The following is a 23533-nucleotide window of genomic DNA, read 5'->3' on the forward strand; positions in this document are numbered from 1 at the left end:
GCTTAGAGAGAGAGACCCTACAACTATTGAAGAAATGTAGCGAAATGCAGTAAGTTTTCAAGCCAATTTGCTCATCAAGAAGTCTAAATCAAAATGTGAGAGGACTAAGAAGAAAGTTTTTTTAAAGAAGAACCTTCATCATCTTTAGATGTAAAGTTGTACACTCTAATCAAAACCATGGAGAGAATGATGGATACAATATCCATAACTGATCGACAAGCAGAGCCTTCAATGAGAAATCCGAACTTTCGTGGCCAACAACAACAACAGTTTAGAAATAAACAGAAAGAGAAGCGAAATAAAGATCCTCAAGGACAATTAAGAACACTATTTCAGAAAAATTATACTGAAGGCCAGGAAGAAGATGAAGAAGATATTGTGGAAGAAAATCACTTCTTTGAAGAAGATGAGTTGCCTACCTTTTTGATAGAAGAAGATCAGTTTTCTAAATATTCTTTCATACCAGGTGATCAGCAACTTGTACTTACAAATGACGATCTATTGGCTATTCAAATTGAAGAATACCAAAGAGGATATCAAAATGCTCTTAGTCATCTACAAAAGAAGTACAACTTGAGGAACAAAAATGTACCAGTTACATTGAATCAGAAGAGGCAAAATATATAGAAAGACACACAAAGCAATGAAGCAACTCCTCCAAATTAGAATAAAGAAAAAGAAGTTGTCAAACTGAGCCGGGATAAACAAATGAGGCATCTACCAAAAATGTGAGGAAAGACGAGTTTCAAAGTGAAAGTTACAAGAAGGAATCTCAAGCTAAAGGGCAAACTGAAAATAAGGATATTGCTGCAAAGGAGGTAGAACAACAATAAAATATTTTTAGTTTGGAAAATGAAATTTCTAAGTTGAAAGTTTCAATTCCTCTCACTGAATTAGTGAAGAGTGACAAATATAAATTTCAGATTGCAAAAATGCTTAAGGTTGACTAGATGTCAAATACTGTGAATGTGGTTGATGATGAGCCAACAATCCTTTTTGGTCTAGCCTTAGAAGGAAGTCTTGAAGATAGTGAAATCCGACCTCTTTATCTCAGTCTCAAACTTCATGACTTTATCCTTCATAATGCCATGCTAGATTTCGGTGCCTCACATAATCTTATGCCCAAAGTCATCATGGACAAACTAGGACTGAGTATCACCTGACCTTATCATGACCTCTATTTTTTGATTCAGGTAGAGTGAAATGTCTTGGCCTTATTAAATACTTGGTAGTGTCCTTGGACCAAATTCCAGCCAAGAATGTGCTGATGGATGTAGCAAGGTCTTGGGGATTAAAACTAAAGGGCACTCTACATCTTCACTTTTCATATGCCACTATCCCAATATTTTGATAGCTAAGGAAACTCTATCGGGAAAAGAAGATAAAATTCATGATCAGTGGTAAGGAAAAACTAATAAATCACCCTATACATGATGTGCACACTGATCTTGATTCCTTCATTTTGTTTAGTGATATGAATTCAGTCGATGATGAAATTCAGCTTGTAGAAATTTCAGAAGTTCCAAAGGTTAAAAGTAACATGCAGAGAGTTATCACAGTTGAAGGGAAAGAGATGGATGAAGAGTGTTTGCAACCAACAAACCCTCTTGAAGAGATTTATGAGATAGTGCAGAAAGTAGAGGGTCTTGAGACAACTAGCCATCTTCCTAAAGATAAAACAGTCCAGCCTTCACAAGTCCTTTTTTCGGATGAAGAAAATGGTCTTTGGACCATGGATTTTGATGGTGCATTGTTATGAAACCAGCTCACAAAAATATAGAAATGATAGATCAACACCTTAGAATTCAGCCTCTTTGAGGGGTCAACCTCCTTTACATTACACAAATGAACAATTCTTGGATGATACAAATGATAAGACCTCCTTTCTATATATAGGAGTCTAAGGGGTCATAATATAATCAAAGCCGACATAAAAATAATAATGTAAGGGCATAACAATAACAATAGTAGGCTTCTAAGGGGCACAATAATAACAATATGGGGACTACATGGGTACAACAATATAATAAGGGGGTTGTACTAATAACAATAAGGGGTTACACTAGTAGTATAGGGGCCTAACATGCCCCTCTCCTTCAAAAAGTGTTGTCCTCAATGCTTGAGTAGTTCTTGATGCTTCTGTATAAAATTCTTGTCCTCCTGTTTAGAATATTCGGTGGGTAGGTTCTTCCACTTGATGAGATACTCTGAAATTGATTGATTTCGTAGCTGTCGGGTTCTTGTTTCTGTGATTGCTCCAGGTTCCAATATGATTTTTCCTTCCTCTTCAAGTTCTGGAAATATTGTTTGAATTGGGATATTCTACAATTTTTGAATGAGTGGCCACCCTTCTTTGTCCTTCTTCCATTCATCCCTTGCTTCGTTTATCCAATCTAGTTGGATAATAGAAATAGCACAAAACAATGTTTCCACATCCTGATTCTTTCTAAGAGTGCATCTGCAACAAAAATTTTCTTCCCTTTTCTATAGATGATGTCAAAGTCATAACCCAACATATTTGTGACCCATTTTTTCTATTATTATAAAGATAATATTTGTTCTAAAAAGTATTTAAGACTATCATGACCCATTTTTACCTTGAAGTGTCTTCCCATTGGGTAAGGTCGCCATTTCTTAAGTGCATGTAGTATTGCCAACATTTCCTTCTCATAAATAGCTTGCTTGAGATGTAGCTGTAAAAATACCCAATCACCTACATCAAAAAAAATTTCACTGCGATGTCGATCTATCTGTTGTTTCATTTGATTTTGCACCAAAGTTGCATTATACTTTAAAAGTTGGAGAACTTGTTGTTGATACTCGATGTGATCTTTCATAGCTTGAACCTTTTGCTTATTGATATGTCCTTCTATCTTAAGAGTTTGAGGAGTGGTAATTTCTTCCAATGCTTTACAAGATATGGTTGGATTCATTTCTTGACACTTGATGTGATCTTTCACTTCTTGAACATTCTTCTTCTAGATATGTCCTTCTATATTGATAGTTTGAGGAGTGGTAATTCTAGCCAATGCATTACAAGATATGGTTGGATTCATTTCTTCTTTCTCGATATGATCTTTCACTTCTTGAACCTTTTTATTCTTAATATGTCCTTCTATCTTGAGAGTTTGAGGAGTGGTAATTCTTGCCAATTCTTTACAAGATATGGTCTGATTCATTTCTTCTTTCTCTGGGGCTGGGTCCTAGCGTGTATCCTCTTCTTTTGATGTTTTTTGATCCTTTTCTTCCTCCTCTTCATACTCTAAGTAAACTAATTTCTTCTCAGTGCACTTATGACCTTTAGTGCATTTGCTATCACAATTGTAACAAAGCCCTTTTTCTCTTTTTTCTTCCAATTGTTGTGGTGTAACCCTTGTAGGTTGTGGAAGGCTAGGAGAAACAACACTTCCATATTTATAGTTGTGAGGGGTAGACTTCCTTGTTGCCATAATTTTACTTTCCACTATGTAGCAAATCCCTTTTACTCTTTCCAATTGTTGTGGTGTTGCTCTAAAGAAGGTGTTTCTCTTTGTATCCTCATAATGTGCTATCATTTCCTCCGTGAAAATTGACCATGTAACAAGTTGTTTACGAGAAAAAAGCCCTTTATACCATAAAAATTGATCTGGCTCTAAATATGAAGATGCAATACATACCTTTGGTAATAGTGGTACACCATGTATATCAAAATATTGCTCCATTTGAAGTATCCAATTTACCAGATCCTTGCCATCAAACTTCCTCATATCACCTTTTCTTGATTTTAGGAGCTTGATATTGAAATGACTATAACTCTGTAATTTCGGCTCTTCCAGTTCTGAAATTGTGACCTGAAGTAGCTCTATGTGTCCTCTTTCCAATGCCACCAGTCAGATCCAAATTGGATTCTCCAAGGAAGAGTTATGCCAAATCTCCCACAATGACCTAGTTATAGACTAGTTCAGTAGAGCGAAATTGTACGACGTGCCACGTGGCACTGTTTTGACCTTTGGATCTGAAAAATATACATAAGAAACTACAGTCCGTCCTATTTTTATACCTTCTTATGAAATTTCAATCCGATGCTCAGAGATAAATTTATGAGGATTTTCCCCAGGTCACCTGTTTGGAATGTAATTCGGGAGTCTGCAAAAATGCCAACTTCCTCAGATCATATCTCCACAAATATAGCACGAAAAGCTCTGAAATTTGGACCCGAGGTTCAAAATGATTTCAATCCAAATGGAAAAGTTATAGCGCAAATGTCACGATGACCTGTTTGGAGCAATGAAACCCTAGAATCCAAAGCTCTGATACCAAATGTTATGAAACCATCGCACAAAAAGATAGAAATGATAGATCAACACCTTAGAATTCAGCCTCTTCGACGGGGAAACCTCCTTTACATTACACAAAGGAACAATTATTGGATGATACAAATGACAAGACCTCCTTTCTATATATAGGAGTCTAAGGGGTCATAATTTAATGAGAGCCGACATAACAATAATAATGTAAGGGCACAATAATAACAATAGTGGGCTTCTATTGGGCACAATAATAACAATATGGGGACTACATGGGTACAACAATATAATAAGGGGGTTGTACTAATAACAATAAGGGGTTACAATAGTAGTATAGGGGCCTAACAAGCATTAAGGAGAGAAGGATCTGGGATTGGTGTCTGGATACATGGTCCATAACATCAGTCATGTAAAATTCCTCGCAACATAAGAATGAGTTCTTACAAGTTAGCTTTTGAATGCTCAAACAATGAGGTAGAGTATGAGGCATTGATTGCTAGCCTCAAAATTCTGAAGAAGTTGGGAGCAAAGAAAATTTTTGTTTATGGTGACTCCGAGTTAGTAATCAAACAAGTTAAAGGGGAATACCAGGCCAAGCATCCAATAATGAGATCTTATAGCAATGATGTACTTGAAATCCTCAAAATTTTTACAGAATATACATTGTTTCTTATTCTTAGAACTCAGAATGTTATAGCTGACTCTATCCATGTCAAACATCGCCCATCAGTATGAGTTAATAAGAGATTTTGGAAAGTTTTTTGGGATGATAAAAAAATCAACAATTTTCTGCAACTGGAAGGAGAATTTCAGAATTCTTGCATTGATGACACATCCAATATGAATGATCTAGACATTCAATCAGCTGATATTGAAATATTGCAGCTGAAGGACAACAACATTCCAAGAGGCTTGGTACCTTTGGAAGAGTTGTTTGATCATGATGATGTTGCCAAAAATCCCACCATGGTTCCCACAAAAAAAAAGTGTTGAAGATGTAAACATTGGTGCAGTTGACAAGCCTAAGATGGTCAAACTATCAAAGTCATTATCTCCTTAAATGAAAAGTAAGTGCATAGCTTTAATGAAAGAATTTTCTGATGTATTTTCTTCAGACTATTCAGATCTGAAAGTTTATGACAAGAGTATTATTCAACACACTATTCCGATAAAGCTTGATCAAAAACCATTTCACCAGAAATTGAGAGGGATTAATCCTAAGCTACTGCCATGAATTCAAAAATAGGTAAATAGGATTTATAATTCTGGTATCAATGTTCCCATTCGATTTTCTGAATGGATGTCTAATCTAGTGCCAGTAAGAAAGAAGACCGGGGAGATTCGTCTTTGCATTGATTTCAGAAATTTAAACAAAGTGTCCCTAAAATATAATTATCCCTTGCCAAAGATGGATCATATACTTCAGAGGGTAGTTGGGTATTCTAGGATGTCATTGATAGATGGATATTCTAGGTACAATCAGATTTTGGTGCATAAAGATGATGAGCTGAAAACAACCTTCACAACACCATGGGGTACATTCATGTACACCAAGATGCCTTTTGGACTAAAGAAATGGGTTTTGAGAGGATGCCAAGGGCTTTTCAAAAATGAAATCCATTTCTAATTTGAGAGCCTGAGGAAAAAGCGCAGTGCTAAGGTGCTGTGCTTCTGTGACTCACCAAATTACTGCATAAGGCACCAAATATCCAAAAAACCTAAAATGTTTAGAATTTCTTCAAAATTGGTCAAAAGCTATAAAATGAAGTATATTAAGCACTCGTGGATGCTTCAGAAAGCATCTCTAAGTTACCCTTCTCATTTTGGTCCTTTAGTGCTTCTTTGAGCTTGTTTTCTAGTTTTTTGACCTTGACATTGAAAACCTTATTCTTGGCCTAGTAGTGATGTGACATATGCCTTAGTAGTTGGTTGTATCTATTGGCCTTCTCCAGAAGCTTCTCCAAGTGGTCATTCACCTTGTCTAACCAATACTCCCTATCTTCATTGACCTCTAAGGCAATTTTGTCTTCTAACTCTAGTTCCTCATCCAGCAAGATGTGTTTTTCCTCCTCTTTCAATGCTTTCTTAAGCCCTTTGGTTCTTGGCCTCTTTTTCTTACCTTGTTCTTGAGTTCCTTCAGGCTCATTGATTTCCAAGACTGCTTTTCCCTTGTCTGCTTGCTGCAATAGTTTAGCTTGCTCCTTTTCCATGATAAGTTGCTTTGCCTTTAACTGACTGTTTTCTTGTTCTAAGAATGAAATGACAAATCTTGCCCTTGCCATGTTGTCCATGAGTTCTCTGATCTAAGATTCTTTGTCTTTGATAATCTATTGCATGCTTGAGGGCTCATTTTCTTCTTCTAAGTCTACTAACTCAAACTCATGCTCAACCAAATCTTTATCTTGCATTGGTGACCCCTGTTTTGCTAATGTAGAAGGCTTGGTCCCTTTCTCACCATGAGAAGTAAACACAAGCCTTTTTCCTCTTTTGTACATCCTAGTCACCTCAGGTCTCGGTGCTTTAGGAATATCCACTTATTTTCTTGAGGATGCAACCTCCATTTACTGTGTTGGCATGCTTGAATGATAAACTGAAACATTGAATTCATGCCATTTCAATGCTACCCCCAAGAAAGAATCCCATGTCATGTTCTTCTGTGCAAGTTCATGGAACACTACAGTCCTGATCAAACTATGATGAAAGAGACTAGGATAGTGTTATTTGTTTTTCACTTGTACCTTCTCTGACATCTTGGAAAGGCTCCTACATAGATAGTTGCACATGTTTAGAGGTTTATGAACTGTAAAGTGCATTAGAAGCTAGATGTGATAGGCATATAGTTTAGAGAACCTTCCTTCACATGTGAAGAATTTCATGAAAACATTCATCAATGGATCATATTTCTCCAATATGTATCTAAAAGGTATGATATGTGTATGAGTCTTATTGTTGTTGGAAATAATACTGAGGGGGGGGGAATCAGTATTATCTAGCAATTTACCAAATCTTCCTTATTTGATCTTTTGAAATATTCTTGCATATCAGTATCATAAAACAATGAGCATGAATAAAGAAAATAGACAGTCACACCAAAGAACACAAGATGTAAGGTGGAAACCCAATGCGGGAGAAAAACCACCTGCTGCAATAATGTCTCTATCTTCTTTCAAGAAATTCTTTTTACAATGATTTTGTACTGGTGCAGTCCTTTACCAGCACGCAGGCTGCAACCTGCAAAGAGCTACAACTCCTTCTTGTTTTCCAGACTTCTCCTGGAAGGGAGCTACAACCCCCTACTTCTTTTCAAAATGATCAACAAGTATACAACAGATACAGTCTACTACAGATATCAGATCAGTAATTACAGAAACAACCCAGAACACCTTATGAACAGAAATATACAGTTAACAGATCATCTTGAGACAGGGACGCATATTTTCTTTCTGTGGCCTGCGACTGGACGCAGTATACCTTATGCTATTCTGCGTGCAGACGCACTGTTTCTTTTGATTGTCTGCGACCGACGCACACATCAACACTATCGCGCCGCGTCTTTTGCTTCAGAGACGCACCCAATACCACAGTCGCGCCGCGTCCTTCGCTTCAGAGACGCACCTGATCCTTTACTGTACTGCGTCCCGGCGCACTTTCCCTTCACTGAATCTGCGTCCCTTTAGATATAGAAGATAAGAGGACTTCAGAACCAACCCAAACACTCAGATCCACAGATCTGATCATGCGCCATATAGATCGTAGTCCATTAGAAGATTTACCCTTAAAGATATGGACTAGATCACACCAAGAGATGATCAACCAAGATGATACCTAATCCAAATGAACTCCTTTGCTTTATATAGGCAAGCTTCTCCCCAAAGCGTGGAACAATACCACGAGCCGACACCAGAGAAACACGCAACCGTCGGCTAGATACCACACAAGAAGCCCCCACGAGTTTTTCTCTACCTTGAAATGTGTGCACTGGGCGGACGCACCTTCTGAACGGCTGGCCGGCGTCCCTAGACGCGGGTTCTGTATGGAATACCTGCGGGGACGCGCTTGCTAAACAAAATTTCCTGCGTCCTTCTTGATTTACCACCTGAAGGCGTTTGCCATCAAGTACAACACCTGAATCATAATGCCAACAAACTCCCCCTTTGGACTTGATGGCAACCACATAAACTTTCAGCTTCATCATTCTCCCCCTTTGACATCAAGAGCAAAGGGTATGCTCCCCCTATGCTCATGCTTCTCCAAAATTGTAACCAGAAATCCATCATGAAGAAGACAGAGACATATTGCAGCTATTTCCAAGATCTCCTTCTCCATAATGCCAACAATGCATTATGTGCTCCCCCTGAGCCTATACCATCAATAGGAAGATGGTCAACAGTGAGATGATGCATCAACAACCCCCAGCTTTTGCCTGAGGTATTCAAAAGTGTCCCTGGGCAACGGTTTGGTGAAAATATCAGCAACTTGTTCCTTAGAAGGAACATACTCCAACTTGACCTTCTGTTCAAGTACTTGTTCCCGGAGAAAATGGTACTTGATTGGTATGTGCTTGGTTTTTGAATGCATAACCGGATTCTTTGAGATGCTGATTGCACTTGTGTTGTCACATAAGATAGGAATAGGAGGTGTACAAGTGATTTGATAATCCTGCAAAGTCTGCATCATCCAAAGAAGTTGGGTGCAACAAGATGCAGCCACAACATATTCCGCTTCAGCTGTAGACAAGGCAATTGAACTCTGTTTCTTGCTGAACCAAGATACCAGTCTAGAACCCATAAAGAATGCACCACCACTTGTGCTTTTCCTGTCATCCACGCTTCCGGCCCAATCTGCATCTGTATAAGCATGAAGAGTGAGATCTGGATCTCTAGGATACCATAGGCCATAATTTTGAGTCCCTTGAAGATATTTGAAGATTCTCTTTACTGCTTGAAGATGAGTCTCCTTTGGATTTGCCTGAAACCTTCCAACTATTCCAACTGCATGCATGATGTCTGGTCGGGTACCTGTCAAATATAGTAGACTTCCAATCATAGATCTGTAGGTTGGTTGATGAACTGCTGCAGATTCGTCATTTGCACTGAGACTACATCCTGTGACCATGGGTGTACATACTGGTTTTGCATCTTCCATGCCATATTTCTTCAAAATTTGCTTGAGATACTTGGTTTGAGATAAAAGGATTCCTCCTTTCTTTTGTTGGATTTGCAAACCAAGAAAGTATGTCAGTTCTCCTAGCAAGGACATCTCAAATTCTTTCTGCATGACTGAGGCAAAGCTTTGACTCATAGCTTCTTCATTACTGCCAAAAATAATGTCATCTACATACACAACAAGTATTAGTAATTTGTCATTTTCAACTTTTATATAAAGATTGCTATCTGCTGAACCTTTTGAGAAACCTTGTTGATGAAGATATTTGTCCAACCGGTACTACCAAGCCCTTGGAGCTTGTTTGAGACCATAGAGAGCCTTTTTTAATCGGCATACAAGATTTGGATCGTTTCCAAGAATGAAACCATCTGGCTGTTCAATGTACACTTCTTCATCCAAGTCTCCATTCAGAAAAGCTGATTTCACATCCATTTGAAATACTTTGAAGTTCTGACAACTTGAGAGAGCAAGAAACATTCGGATGGCCTCAAGTCTTGCAACAGGAGCAAAAGTTTCTTCAAAGTCTATTCCTTCTTGCTGTGCATACCCTTTACAAACAAGTCTGGCTTTGTTTCTAATTACTTCTCCATTTTCATTCAATTTATTTTTGAACACCCATTTTGTTCCGATAACATTCTTATCCTTTGGTCTAGGAACCAGCTCCCAAGTATTGTTCTTTTCGATTTGCTCAAGTTCTTCATCCATTGCTTTCACCCAACATTCATCTTTGCATGCTTCTTTCACATTTTGTGGTTCAGTAGAGGAGAGTAATGCCAAATAACTTGAAGCTTCTGCAACTGTTCTTCTAGTTTGTATACCTGCTTCCTTTTGTCCCATGATCTGAGATTCTGGATGGTTCTTTTGAACATATCTGGATGGAGTCTTTTCTTCTATTCTTGTTCTTTCTTCTACTTCTTCGTGAGGTCCGTCTTGAAATTGTTCTTGCGGTTCTTCTTCTTCATCATTCTGTCTTTGAGGGTAGCTTTCATCTTCTTCAATGTCTTCACGATGTATTTGCCTAGGAATGTATCCTTTCTCATCAACCACTACATCAATGCTTTCAACAATTCTGCCAAGTCTTTTATTGTAGCATTTGTATGCTTTGCTATGTGGAGAGTAGCCAAGAAGAATTCCTTCATCTGCTCTAGGATCAAGTTTGCCAAGCTGCTCCTCAGTATTTTTGATATAGCATTTGCTCCCAAAGATTTTGAAGTGCTTTACTGAAGGAGTTTTACCACTCCAGAGCTCATGAGGAGTTTGAGTGCTGTTCACTCGAACATTTGTCTTGTTGAGAATAATAACTGCCGCATGTGCAGCTTCACCCCAGAAGGTTGCAGGAGTTCCTGATTCATCAAGCATAGCACGAGCCATTTGCTGGACTGTTCTGTTCATTCTTTCCACTACTCCATTTTGCTGAGGAGTTCTAGCTGTAGAAAATTCTCTCCTTATTCCATGTTCATCACAGAAATCGAAAAATTCATTTGAAGTAAATTCTCCACCTCTGTCGGATCTGAGGCACTTAATCTTGTGACCTGATTCATTTTCAGCCAAGGCTTTGAAGGATTTGAATTTTTCGAAAGCTTCATCTTTGTGCTTCATAAGTCCCAACCAAACAAACCTGGAGAAATCGTCAATAAATAATATCAAGTATTCCTCTCCTCTAGGTGTTCTTTTTCTGAATGGTCCACATACATCTGTATGTACTAGCTCCAGAGGCATACTGGCTGATCCTTCTTTCTCTGGAAAGTTAGTTCTAGTCTGTTTTCCAAACTGACATGATCTGCACATGGTGTTGTCAGGAATTTTGATATCTGGAAGATCGCGAACTGCCTGATATTTGCAAGCTTTCCTTATTTGTGAGAAACTTAGATGTCCCAATCTTCGATGCCATAACCAGTGCTCTTCATCCTTGCTTAAATAGCATTGTTGTTGTTCTTCATCAAAAATGTATAGATTATTTGAAGTTCTTTTTCCTTTGAGAACTGTTTTACCTGTATCAAGATCACGAACAAGACATCCATTTGATCTGAATATAACCTCGGTTCTTTGATCACACATCTGGCTTACACTTAGAAGATTATGCTTTAGTCCATCAACAAACAAAATATTTCCAGCCTTAACATCTTCTTTTAAAGGAGCAATACCTTTTCCTTTTATAGTTGCAGGAGTATCATTTCCAAAAGAGACTTTCTTTCCCTTTTCTAAATTAGAATAAGATTCAAGTTTTTCTTTATCACCTGTCATGTGCTTTGAACATCCACTGTCAATGTACCATAGATTTTCTTGTCCTTCTGCATAGAATGCTATCCCACATCTTTCTGTTTGAGGTTCCTTTATTTTCCATGTTTTGGTGCCTGAGGTTTGTTCCCTTTTTGTTCTTGTACCTTTCTTTCCGGAAACCTGCTTCTGCATTCAACATCTTCATGTCCAAAATTATTGCAAATAGAGCATTCAACTTCATTTTCAAGAGCTGAAAAATTGTTATAGGTCCTTTTTGTATTCCATGTCATGCTTCTTTGTTTTTGAGCTTCCCTAGTCATGATTGTTTTATACGCAACACATTGGGCTGCTTTGTGACCAAAGTTATGGCAAGAAAAGCATTGTCCATTGAAGAAGTTTCTGCGATTATTGAATCTACCAGCTGACTGATTGTAATTTCTATTTTCATCTATTCTTGAACCAAATTGAGAAGGTTTTACCTGTGGCTGGTTGTGGCTTTTGTTCACCCTTAAGCTGGATTGCCCCTGATAGTTTGAAGTTTGTCCCTGCTTTACCTGATGATCTTCCTTGTGTTCTTGCTCATTTCTTCTTGCGGCATCAAGATAACTTTTTGAAGTGGAAGCTTGAGAAGTTTCTCCATTGTAGCCCAGACCTGTCTTATTTAGAGGAGATCGCTGCACACTGATAATCTCATTCAACGTTTCAGATCCTTTGACAAACTTGAGATTAATAGTTTTTGTTTTCTCAATTTCTTTTCTAAGACCAACAATTTCACCTTCTAATTTTTCAAGATGTTTTTCCTTTTCATCAATCTGAAATTGTAGAGTATCAATAATCATGTTCTTTTCTTCTATACATCTCTTGAGTCTAGTAATTTCATCATAAAGGTTATCCACATCTATAGCATCCTCATAATTGTCATCTTCAAATGCCATTAACAATCTATATTTGTTACCTTGTTCATCTTCATCACTGTTTGATAAGCCATCGCTATCTTCATGGGTGTAGTAGCTTTTCTTATTTGTACCCTGTTTCTTGTTCCATCTAACTGGTTCCTTTCCTTTATCCTTATAAGAGCATTTTGCAGCATAATGACCTACTCTTCCACAAGCAAAACATTTGAAAGGTAGCTTACCTCTGAACCTTCCGGAACCCCTTTGAAGATTTCTGACAAAGTTTGATTCTTCTTCCTCTTCTTCTGGAACATGACATGCTTCATAGTGATCTTCTTTGCCTGATGCTTTAAAAGCAGCTTCCCTTCTATCTGATGGACCTCCCTTTCTCATTTCATAAGCAGTTAGAATTCCATGCAGCTGAGACATAGTGAGAACACGGAGGTTTTCCTTTTCTTCTACTGCAGATACTTTAGATTCAAACTTGGGAGATAAAGATCTTAGAATCTTTTGAACTACTATAGTCTCTTTTATCTCTTCACCCAAATTTTTCATACAATTAACAATCTCATCTACTCGAAGAAAATAATTAGCCACACTTTCATCATTATACATCTTGAGAGTCTCATATTGAATCCTGAGAGTTTGAAGTTTAGCTTCTTTTACCTGTTCATCTCCTTCATAGCTAGTGATAATTTTGTCCCATATCTCTTTTGCTGATTTGAAGTGCATGACCTTCATGAACTCTGTTTGAGATATACTTCCTAATAGAGTGCTGACTGCTTTTGCATTTGTTTCATACTGCTTTTTCTCAGCTGGATCTGTAGGAGTAACTGAAGGAAAGGCATAGCCTGATTCTACAATGTTCCAAACTTCTGTACCAAGAGATTGAAGATATGCAGTAACTCTTACCTTCCAATAATTGAAGTTTGTTCCATCGAAGACGGGTGGCCTGATTGATGCTTCTCTCTCGTAGTTGCTCATGATGAACGATCTACCTTCAAGCGATCAAGCTGTTCTGAAGGACCTGCTCCGATACCAATTGTTGGAAATAATACTGAGGGGGGGGGAATCAGTATTATCTAGCAATTTACCAAATCTTCCTTATTTGATCTTTTGAAATATTCTTGCATATCAGTATCATAAAACAATGAGCATGAATAAAGAAAATAGACAGTCACACCAAAGAACACAAGATGTAAGGTGGAAACCCAATGCGGGAGAAAAACCACCTGCTGCAATAATGTCTCTATCTTCTTTCAAGAAATTCTTTTTACAATGATTTTGTACTGGTGCAGTCCTTTACCAGCACGCAGGCTGCAACCTGCAAAGAGCTACAACTCCTTCTTGTTTTCCAGACTTCTCCTGGAAGGGAGCTACAACCCCCTACTTCTTTTCAAAATGATCAACAAGTATACAACAGATACAGTCTACTACAGATATCAGATCAGTAATTACAGAAACAACCCAGAACACCTTATGAACAGAAATATACAGTTAACAGATCATCTTGAGACAGGGACGCATATTTTCTTTCTGTGGCCTGCGACTGGACGCAGTATACCTTATGCTATTCTGCGTGCAGACGCACTGTTTCTTTTGCTTGTCTGCGACCGACGCACACATCAACACTATCGCGCCGCGTCTTTTGCTTCAGAGACGCACCCAATACCACAGTCGCGCCGCGTCCTTCGCTTCAGAGACGCACCTGATCCTTTACTGTACTGCGTCCCGGCGCACTTTCCCTTCACTGAATCTGCGTCCCTTTAGATATAGAAGATAAGAGGACTTCAGAACCAACCCAAACACTCAGATCCACAGATCTGATCATGCGCCATATAGATCGTAGTCCATTAGAAGATTTACCCTTAAAGATATGGACTAGATCACACCAAGAGATGATCAACCAAGATGATACCTAATCCAAATGAACTCCTTTGCTTTATATAGGCAAGCTTCTCCCCAAAGCGTGGAACAATACCACGAGCCGACACCAGAGAAACACGCAACCGTCGGCTAGATACCACACAAGAAGCCCCCACGAGTTTTTCTCTACCTTGAAATGTGTGCACTGGGCGGACGCACCTTCTGAACGGCTGGCCGCGTCCCTAGACGCGGGTTCTGTATGGAATACCTGCGGGGACGCGCTTGCTAAACAAAATTTCCTGCGTCCTTCTTGATTTACCACCTGAAGGCGTTTGCCATCAAGTACAACACCTGAATCATAATGCCAACAATTGTATGGTGTTTTCAAGAAGGACCTGTAATGTACAAGATCTAAGTTCATCCCCTTAAACCAATATTCAACATGATCTCATATCCCTGTAGCAAGTGAAACAAAAGCCACTAAAAATGTGAACTCCACACTAGCAATAATGGCACCTTATCCTTTCAAATGAGTAGCAACCCAATCTGTCAACTGTTCATGGAAACCTACTTCACACACCCTTTTGCAAAAATCTATACAACTAACATCTTCAAAGCACTATTTGATAAAGGGTGATGCATTGATCTCATTGTAGTTGGCTGGTTCATATCTGAGAATTTTCCTCCCTTATGGTGTTTATTCCTTTCTGGTGAATAATCTCCTTCCATGATAACTGAATCCCCAGCAGTAGGAAAATGAGAAAAAACAGTAAGGGATGAGTGAAAAATGAAATGGTGGATAGGTGGAGTGGAAACAATGGCAAGGGAAATTCTAGGAGGTGAATATGGATAGTGAGAAACTTGTGAAAATGAAATGAGGTGGAATGAAGGACAAGAGAATGTGTGAAAAATGACAAACAGAGTTTCTAGGAAAACTATCCAAATTCCTTAGGAATGAGCTAGGGTTTCATTTTTGGTGAAGTAATTTGGTGATTTTCAATTGGTTCAATGGTTCATAATGTATATTAAACATGTGTAGAGGTGTAGAATGATAGTTTTACATGTTTAACATATGAAAACTAGACCAGCCATCATCAACCCTAGCTCATTTCATGAAAAATTCACTAAAAACCCTAAATGAAAAAATCTTAACCTTGAATCCATCTTGCTAAATAAAAAGGTAAGTAAGGTGATGTACTTACTTGTAGAGGAGTCTAGGTTAGCAAGAAAACAATTTGAAAGCTTCAAATTTCAATTTGGTTGAGTTTCTCGACAGTTTTGAGTTGCTCTGGCACAAGAACAACATAGTCTCTGGAAGTGCAACACAGTGTCCAGAAGCACAACACTGGCTTCAGAAGTGCGGTGCAGTCTCTGGAAGCCAAGTGCCTTGAAATTTTTGCTAAGTTTGCCTAAACACCCGAGTTTTTCTCGCCAATGGATGAGAGAGCCCGATGCACAAAGGGGAATAAAAGGAAAATAAAGTGAGTTTGGGGCTTTTTGGGTTTATATAGGCAAGTTATTTTTCCTTTTGAAAAGAAATGGGCCCCGCAAACCTTTCAAAAAACTGAATTTTCACTTTTAAGAATGAGACACCTTGGAGAGTTGAAACCTGGGCTGCATTTTCACTTTTTGAACACTAAAAATTCTTCTCCTGGAGCCTTTGAAACTAAAATCATGATGAACTTGTGAAAACTCATCAAGTTAATGTCAAAAAGCTGCTTGTCATGCTTTATTTAATAATGGATTTACACATGATGATGATGGACCTTGGAACCCTAATGACCTAATGAAAACTTGAAACTGAGTGGAATGATGATGATGACTGATAAAATGAAAACCTTCTTTTTGTTATGACACCTTCATCTGAATGAGGTAGGTGACCAACATATGTGACTTTCCCAAAAGACTAAAATCATTCCTAGACCAACTAACCAATGACCAAGTTTTACTCTGTAAATCTAGTGACATGGTAAAATTTGACTTTGAGACTCCTAATAGACTTGGTAAAAGCATATTTGATCACTGGTGACAGGAAAACAAGACTGACACTAACATTGGCTCCAGCTGGGGATGGTAGCTCCTTGGAGGTGTCAAGAACACCGTAGACCAAGTAGCCTTATTCATTGGGCAATGGAGTCAACATGCAGAAAACCAAACTTTGACTTAAAACTCACTGACTTTTTGACATGACAGGACTGCAAAAGTAAAATAAAAATAGTAGCTGACCAAAGAAGCCTTAGGGCCTTCTCTTCGGGCTTCAAACTCCTATGATAGCCACTTAGATACTGGAACATAAAAAATACACCAGTATATACAATGGTGATGAAATTTCAGAACTTTTTCAAACATGGTAGTGCTTGAGAAGCTTACCATTGATTGCTCCTCCAAAGTAATCTTCTCCATTCATTTAATCCAATAGGAAAGCATTGTTCCCTCTGAAAACATAAATTTTGTAGGGTCCCTTCCACAAGTTTTGAAATTTTCCATGTTTTCCTTTTCCTTCATTTATAGCATCCCATCGAAGAACCACATCTCCTAAATTGAAATTGTCTTCCTTGATCTTGCGATCATAGATCGTTTTAATCCTCTCTTGAAGTTTAGAGGTGTTTTTTAAGAACTTCCTCTCTAGTCTGATGTAGATGAATCATCTGGTTTATCCTCCATTGCATATCATTGGCCTCACTATCTAATTCCTATAGAATTTTCGTGACCGGGACAGCAAGAGATGAAGGAAACATTGTGTCAATTCCATATACCAACTGAAAAGGAGACATACCTATTGATTTCTTAGTGTTGACTTTGTCTTCCCATAAGGAATTAATGAGCTTTTTATGTGAGTTCTTCTTGTTCACTTCTAAAACCTTTTTGATTATCTTAACCAAAGATTTTTTGGAATATTCGACTAGACCATTCCCTTGTGGATGATAAGTGGTGGAATGTCCTAATACAATATGGTACTTAGCACAAAACGCCACCATCCTTTTTCACTTGAAGGAAACAAAATTATCAATAATTATTTTATGCAGGCAGCCAAATCTACATAAGATATTAGATTCCATAAATTGAATGATAATAGAATCAATAGCTTGCCTGGTTGGGATTTCCTCAATCCACTTTGTGAAGTAGTCTGTAGCTGTCAAAATCCATTTATGTTGAGTTGATGATGAAAGATGGATCTCGCCAATGAAATCAAGACCCCACTGTTGAAAAGGAGTTGAAATTGAGATGGGCTGCAAGGGTAATGGCAAAAGTTTTCCTTTTCCTTGTAAAATATGACATTCATGACAACTCATCACTGTTTTATATACATCAGAAAAAAGAGTGGGCCAATAGAAGCCAGCTCTCAAGATCTTATTTGTTGTAGTCTTCCAGAAGTGATGACCACCACAGTCTCCTTTGTGAAAATATTCCATCACATTCTTAGCTTCATTTTCTACCAAACAATTCAGCAGCACGACAATAGGATATTTCCAGTATAAGACACTTTCAATAATACAATACTTTGAAGCTTTCAATTTTAAGGATATAGCTTTACCTTTGGGAACATCCATTGGAGGATTTAAATGTTGCAAGACATAGACAATGTCGGAATACCATGGAGAAGAAAGGAACATGTTGGACACCTGTAAGTATGGGTCTTCTTCTTCTTCTTCTTCTTCAGAAAGTGCTACAATCAAATTGATGTCTAGTGCATGTAGATTAGATTCAGCCATAAGCTTAGCTAAACCTTTTCCCTTGATGAACTTTGTAGGCCTTGTCATACTCCAGCATGGCTACAAGTCGTTTTCCCTTCTGCCTTCAAGATCTGTTTGCATAAGAATTTATTTCACCGTTGTTGTAGGAACATAAGCAATGGTGTGAGAATGCAGAATATAAACTCGAAAATCATTGAGAGCTTTCACCAAAGCCAAGGCCTCCTTCTCAATTATGTTGTATCTTAGTGCTGCATCTCTTACGATGCGACTAAAGAATGTTATGGGTTGCTCATTTTTCTAATCTTTCTTTTGCATTAGGACTGCTGCTTAGTTCAGAGGAAAATGAAAAGATAATGAATTCTGAAGTATAATCTAGACTAATCAAAATAGGAGCAGTAGATAATGCAAACTTTAGTACATGAAATGATTTCTGAGCCCCTAAAGACCACTTTATCTCACTATCCTTCTTCAGCGTGCCTATCATATCCACTTCTTCACCCCTATGAGCATCACCTGATGCAATGAGTGTTAAGTGAACTATTCAAAAATCATGAGAAATTAGTCAGTTGTGACTACCTCTCATGGAAATGGTCATAGATGAATGACTTACTTAACTTAGTTGACTTCCAAAATGATATCTAATATAATGCACTGCAGAAACCCCTTAATACTTAAATTAAAAAAGAGTGAAGGGAACTCTACTTGAATGGTTCATGAGGCACAATACTTGCTAAGGTTTTGCAAATGGGGTAGCAAGCTAAGTGGGCTTGATTGTGGGGAAAACTCCATAGTTAAGCACCCTTGAGCCAGAGGAAATCTGGGATGGTGACCTCCCGGGAAGTCCTAGTTACCGGGTGCAAGCCCCAGAAGTGATGATTAACACTATGTGATTCATTTCACTAGTTTCAATCCCACTTCTTCACCCCTGTGAGCATCACCCGACGCAATGAGTGTTAAGTGAACTATTCAAAAATCATGAGAAATTAGTCAGTTGTGACTACATCTCATGGAAATGGTCATAGATGAATGACTTACTTAACGCATTTGACTCCCAAAATGATCTCTAATATAATGCACTATGGAAACCCTTTAATACTTAAATTAAAAAAGTGAAGGGAACTCTACTTGAATGGTTCATGAGGCACAATAATTGCTAAGGTTTTGCAAATGGGGTAGCAAGCTAAGTGCGCTTGATTGTGGGGAAAACTCCACAGCTAAGCACGCTTGAGCCAGAGGTGATCTGGGATGGGTGACCTCCCGGGAAGTCCTGATTACCGGTGCAAGCCCCGTAAGTGATGATTGACACTATGTGATTCATTTCACTAGTTTGAATCCCACTTCTTCACCCCTGTGAGCATCACCCGATGCAATGAGCCTTAAGTGAACTATTCAAAAATCATGAGAAATTAGTCAGTTGCGACTACCTCTCATGGAAATGGTCATAGATGAATGACTTACTTAACGCAGTTGAATCCCAAAATGATATCTAATATAATGCACTGTGGAAACCCCTTAATACTTAAATTCAAAAAGAGTGAAGGGAACTCTACTTGAATGGTTCATGAGGCACAATACTTGCTAAGGTTTTGCAAATGGGGTAGCAAGCTAAGTGGGCTTGATTGTGGGGAAAACTCCATAGTTAAGCGCGCTTGAGCCAGACGCGCTCTGGGATGGGTGACCTCCCTAGAAGTCTTGGTTACCGGGTGCAAGCCTCGGAAGTGATGATTGACACTATGTGATTCATTTCACTAGTTTCAATCCCACTTCTTCACCCCTGTGAGCATCACCTAATGCAATGAGTGTTAAGTGAACTATTCAGAAATCATGAGAAATTAGTCAGTTGCAACTACCTCTCATGGAAATGGTCATAGTTGAATGACTTACTTAACGCAGTTGACTCGCAAAATGATATCTAATATAATGCACTGCGGAAACCCATTAATACTTAAATTCAAAAAGAGTGAAGGGAACTCTACTTGAATGGTTCATGAGGCACAATACTTGGTAAGGTTTTGCAAATGGGGTAGAAAGCTAAGTGGGCTTGATTGTGGGGAAAACTCCAAAGTTAAGCACGCTTGAGCCAGAGATGATCTGGGATGGGTGACCTCCCAAGAAGTCCTGGTTACCAGGTGCAAGCCCTGGAAGTGATGATTGACACTATGTGATTCATTTCACTAGTTTCAATCCCACTTCTTCACCCCTGTGAGCATCACCCAATGCAATGAGTGTTAAGTGAACTATTCAAAAATCATGAGAGATTAGTCAGTTGCAACTACCTCTCATGGAAATGGTCATAGATGAATGACTTACTTCATGTATTTGACTCCCAAAATGATATCTAATATAATGCACTGCAAAAACCCCTTAATACTTAAATTCAAAAAGAGTGAAGGGAACTCTACTTGAATGGTTCATGAGGCACAATACTTTCTAAGGTTTTGCAAATGGGGTAGCAAGCTAAGTGGGCTTGATTGTGGGGAAAACTCCACAGTTAAGTGTGCTTGAGCTAGAGGCGATCTGGGATGGGTAACCTCCCGGGAAGTCCTGGTTACTGGGTGCAAGCCCTGGAAGTGATGATTGACACTATGTGATTCATTTCACTAGTTTCAATCCCACTTCTTCACCTCTGTGAGCATCACTCGATGCAAAGAGTGTTAAGTGAACTATTCAAAAATCATGAGAAATTAGTCAGTTGTGACTACCTCTCATGGAAATGGTCATAGATGAATGACTTACTTAATGTAGTTGACTCCCAAAATGATATCTAATATAATGCACTGCGGAAACCCCTTAATTCTTAAATTCAAAAAGAGTGAAGGGAACTCTACTTGAATGGTTCATGAGGCACAATACTTGCTAAGGTTTCTCAAATGGGGTGGCAAGCTAAGTGGGCTTGATTGTGGGGAAAACTCCACAGTTAAGCACGCTTGAGCCAGAGGCGATCTAGTATGGGTGACCTCCCGGGAAGTCCTGGTTACTGGGTGCAAGCCTCGGAAGTGATGATTGACACTATGTAATTCATTTCACTAGTTTGAATCCCACTTCTTCACCCCTGTGAGCATCACCCAATGCAATGAGTGTTAAGTGAACTATTCAAAAATCATGAGAAATTAGTCAGTTGTGACTACCTCCCATGGAAATGGTCATAGATGAATGACTTACTTAACGCAGTTGACTCCCAAAATGATATCTAATATAATGCACTGCGGAAACCCCTTAATACTTAAATTCAAAAATAAAAATAAAAATTTACAACTATTAAATACATAGTGGTAGTGTAGTCACTTCTCAAAGAACTTCATGTACAATTCACTATGGTTCCATGTCATCAATATCAATGACTTGCCTTATTGTCTTCACATGATGATGTAATTTTTAAATATTGTAAATGTAAATATGTGGAAGTCCAAGAGTCACATATGGACAAAAGAGTCATTAGGAAAATTCCAAAGAAGTCCAAAGGTCATATTAGAATTCCAAGAGTCGTGAGGGTAGTTCAAGAGTCATGGGATATCAAAGGTGATCCCTCTTGCTATAAAGGAAGCCTCATTAGTCAAGAAATGATTTTTCACCTTGGCTTCTCCAACTAGGAATTAGAGAGAATCATTGTTCTTTTGGGGAGCAAGTAGTGGCTTAATGCTCCACTATTGGAGCTAGTGATGTCTCATTGTAACCATGTATATTGGAACTTTCACTTAATAATTAGAAGTTCATTGAGCCAACACACTTTCATGCATATATCATGAATGTTGTAAGACTACTATTTCGATGTTTGCAGTATATGTTTATGTTCTCATGTACTAAAGAAATTGAACCACTTCATTGGATTTGGTGCTTATCTTATTGAATGTTTGTTGTAATTGTTTTAATGGTTGTTATGTCTATGTGAACTATTTCACTATGATGGTTAAATATTCTTTCATATATATATGTGTGTGTGTGTGTCTTTATTAGAAAAATACTACTACTTTTATTCTAGAGACTCACTTTCTCTTCCCTTCCAGTGAAATAACCTTGATACATATTGCAATTGAACATTTCACAAGGCTTACTTGCTCATTCAAAAGTAGATGTGTGTTTCTTTCTTATGTTAACTATTGAAACCAAGGGAAATATTTAAGAACATGGCAACAGAGCCATATTCTAGATGGGGTTCCTACACCAAATGGTGTGAGGTTTAATTGGGACTTTATATCGGGGATATCCCCTGTGTGTTGGCAGTTTCCAACACTATCAACATTCTGGCACTAGAAGGAAGGAAGCCCTTTTATGAATGACAACTCACCACATCCTAACGAAAAAAAATTCAAGAAAGGTAGTAATGGTCAGAGTTCAACTCCGACTCACATTCCTAAGATAGGGCACTCCTCTCATTTAAGTCTCGAATGTGATTTTAAAGTCACTTGCGATCAACTCTAGACAATCCAACCTATTACTCGTCAGTTCACAAGAGCTCTTGGATTACTTCCTATTTTTGTTATTCTTCCTCATAAGCTAATAAAGAAAGAAACAACTCACCATGGAATATTGATTTCTTCACTGGAAAATTTGGTTACTGCAACCCTTGTAGAGTTAGATGATCCTATTGAATGAACACATCAACAAGGGGACCTCCCATTTATTGAGGAGAATTTAAATGGAGACGAGGGGGGATATTTCATTCTCCGATGAATAACAATTGAGAGAAGAAGAACAACATATTTATAATGAATATTTGAAAGGTGAAGGGGAAGACTCTTTGGAATCAGAGAGTGAAAAGGAGAAGGAGGAAGAGGATATGGCTAATGATTAGTTGGCATTGATAGTCTAAGGGATACTTTCTCTTTCTGGAAATCTTCATCATATGCTTAAGCACTTGGAAAAGATGCTCACAAATTTTGATCCTAATAAGAAGACAAAAGTTGAAGACCACATTAATGACTTTTACATTCATTTGTGAATGATAAAGATACACTTTGATGATGTTTCTTGTATACTTGTTTCTATACACGTTGTAGGGTATAACATCAGCTTGGTATCATAATCTTCTGCCTAATTCAGTCCATAATTGGATGGATTTCAAAGAGCTATTTTAAGATAAATTTTTTGATGATAAAACTCTAGCCATGTTTCTCAATGAAATCAGGAATATTAAGATGGGGGACAAGGAAAATGTAAAATATTTCAATTATAGGTTTAAATGTTAATTGAATAAGTTCCCCACTAATGTTCAATTGCATGATTCCATTACCAAATATTACTACACTCTTGCCTTGCCTACTAACATTTTTGTATTTGTTAAAAGAGCTGCAAAGGATGCATTGGCTTTGAAATTGCAAAAGCAATAATTGTTGACAAAGACTCATGTTTTATTAGAGCCATTGATGATTAGGGAGATTCTAAAGACTCCAAAGGCACTGGTAAGAAA

This window comes from Pinus tabuliformis, chromosome X, assembly GCF_031772625.1.
Source record: "Pinus tabuliformis cultivar Carrire ecotype Pingquan chromosome X, CPIR1, whole genome shotgun sequence".
Classification (NCBI taxonomy): Eukaryota; Viridiplantae; Streptophyta; class Pinopsida; order Pinales; family Pinaceae; genus Pinus; species Pinus tabuliformis.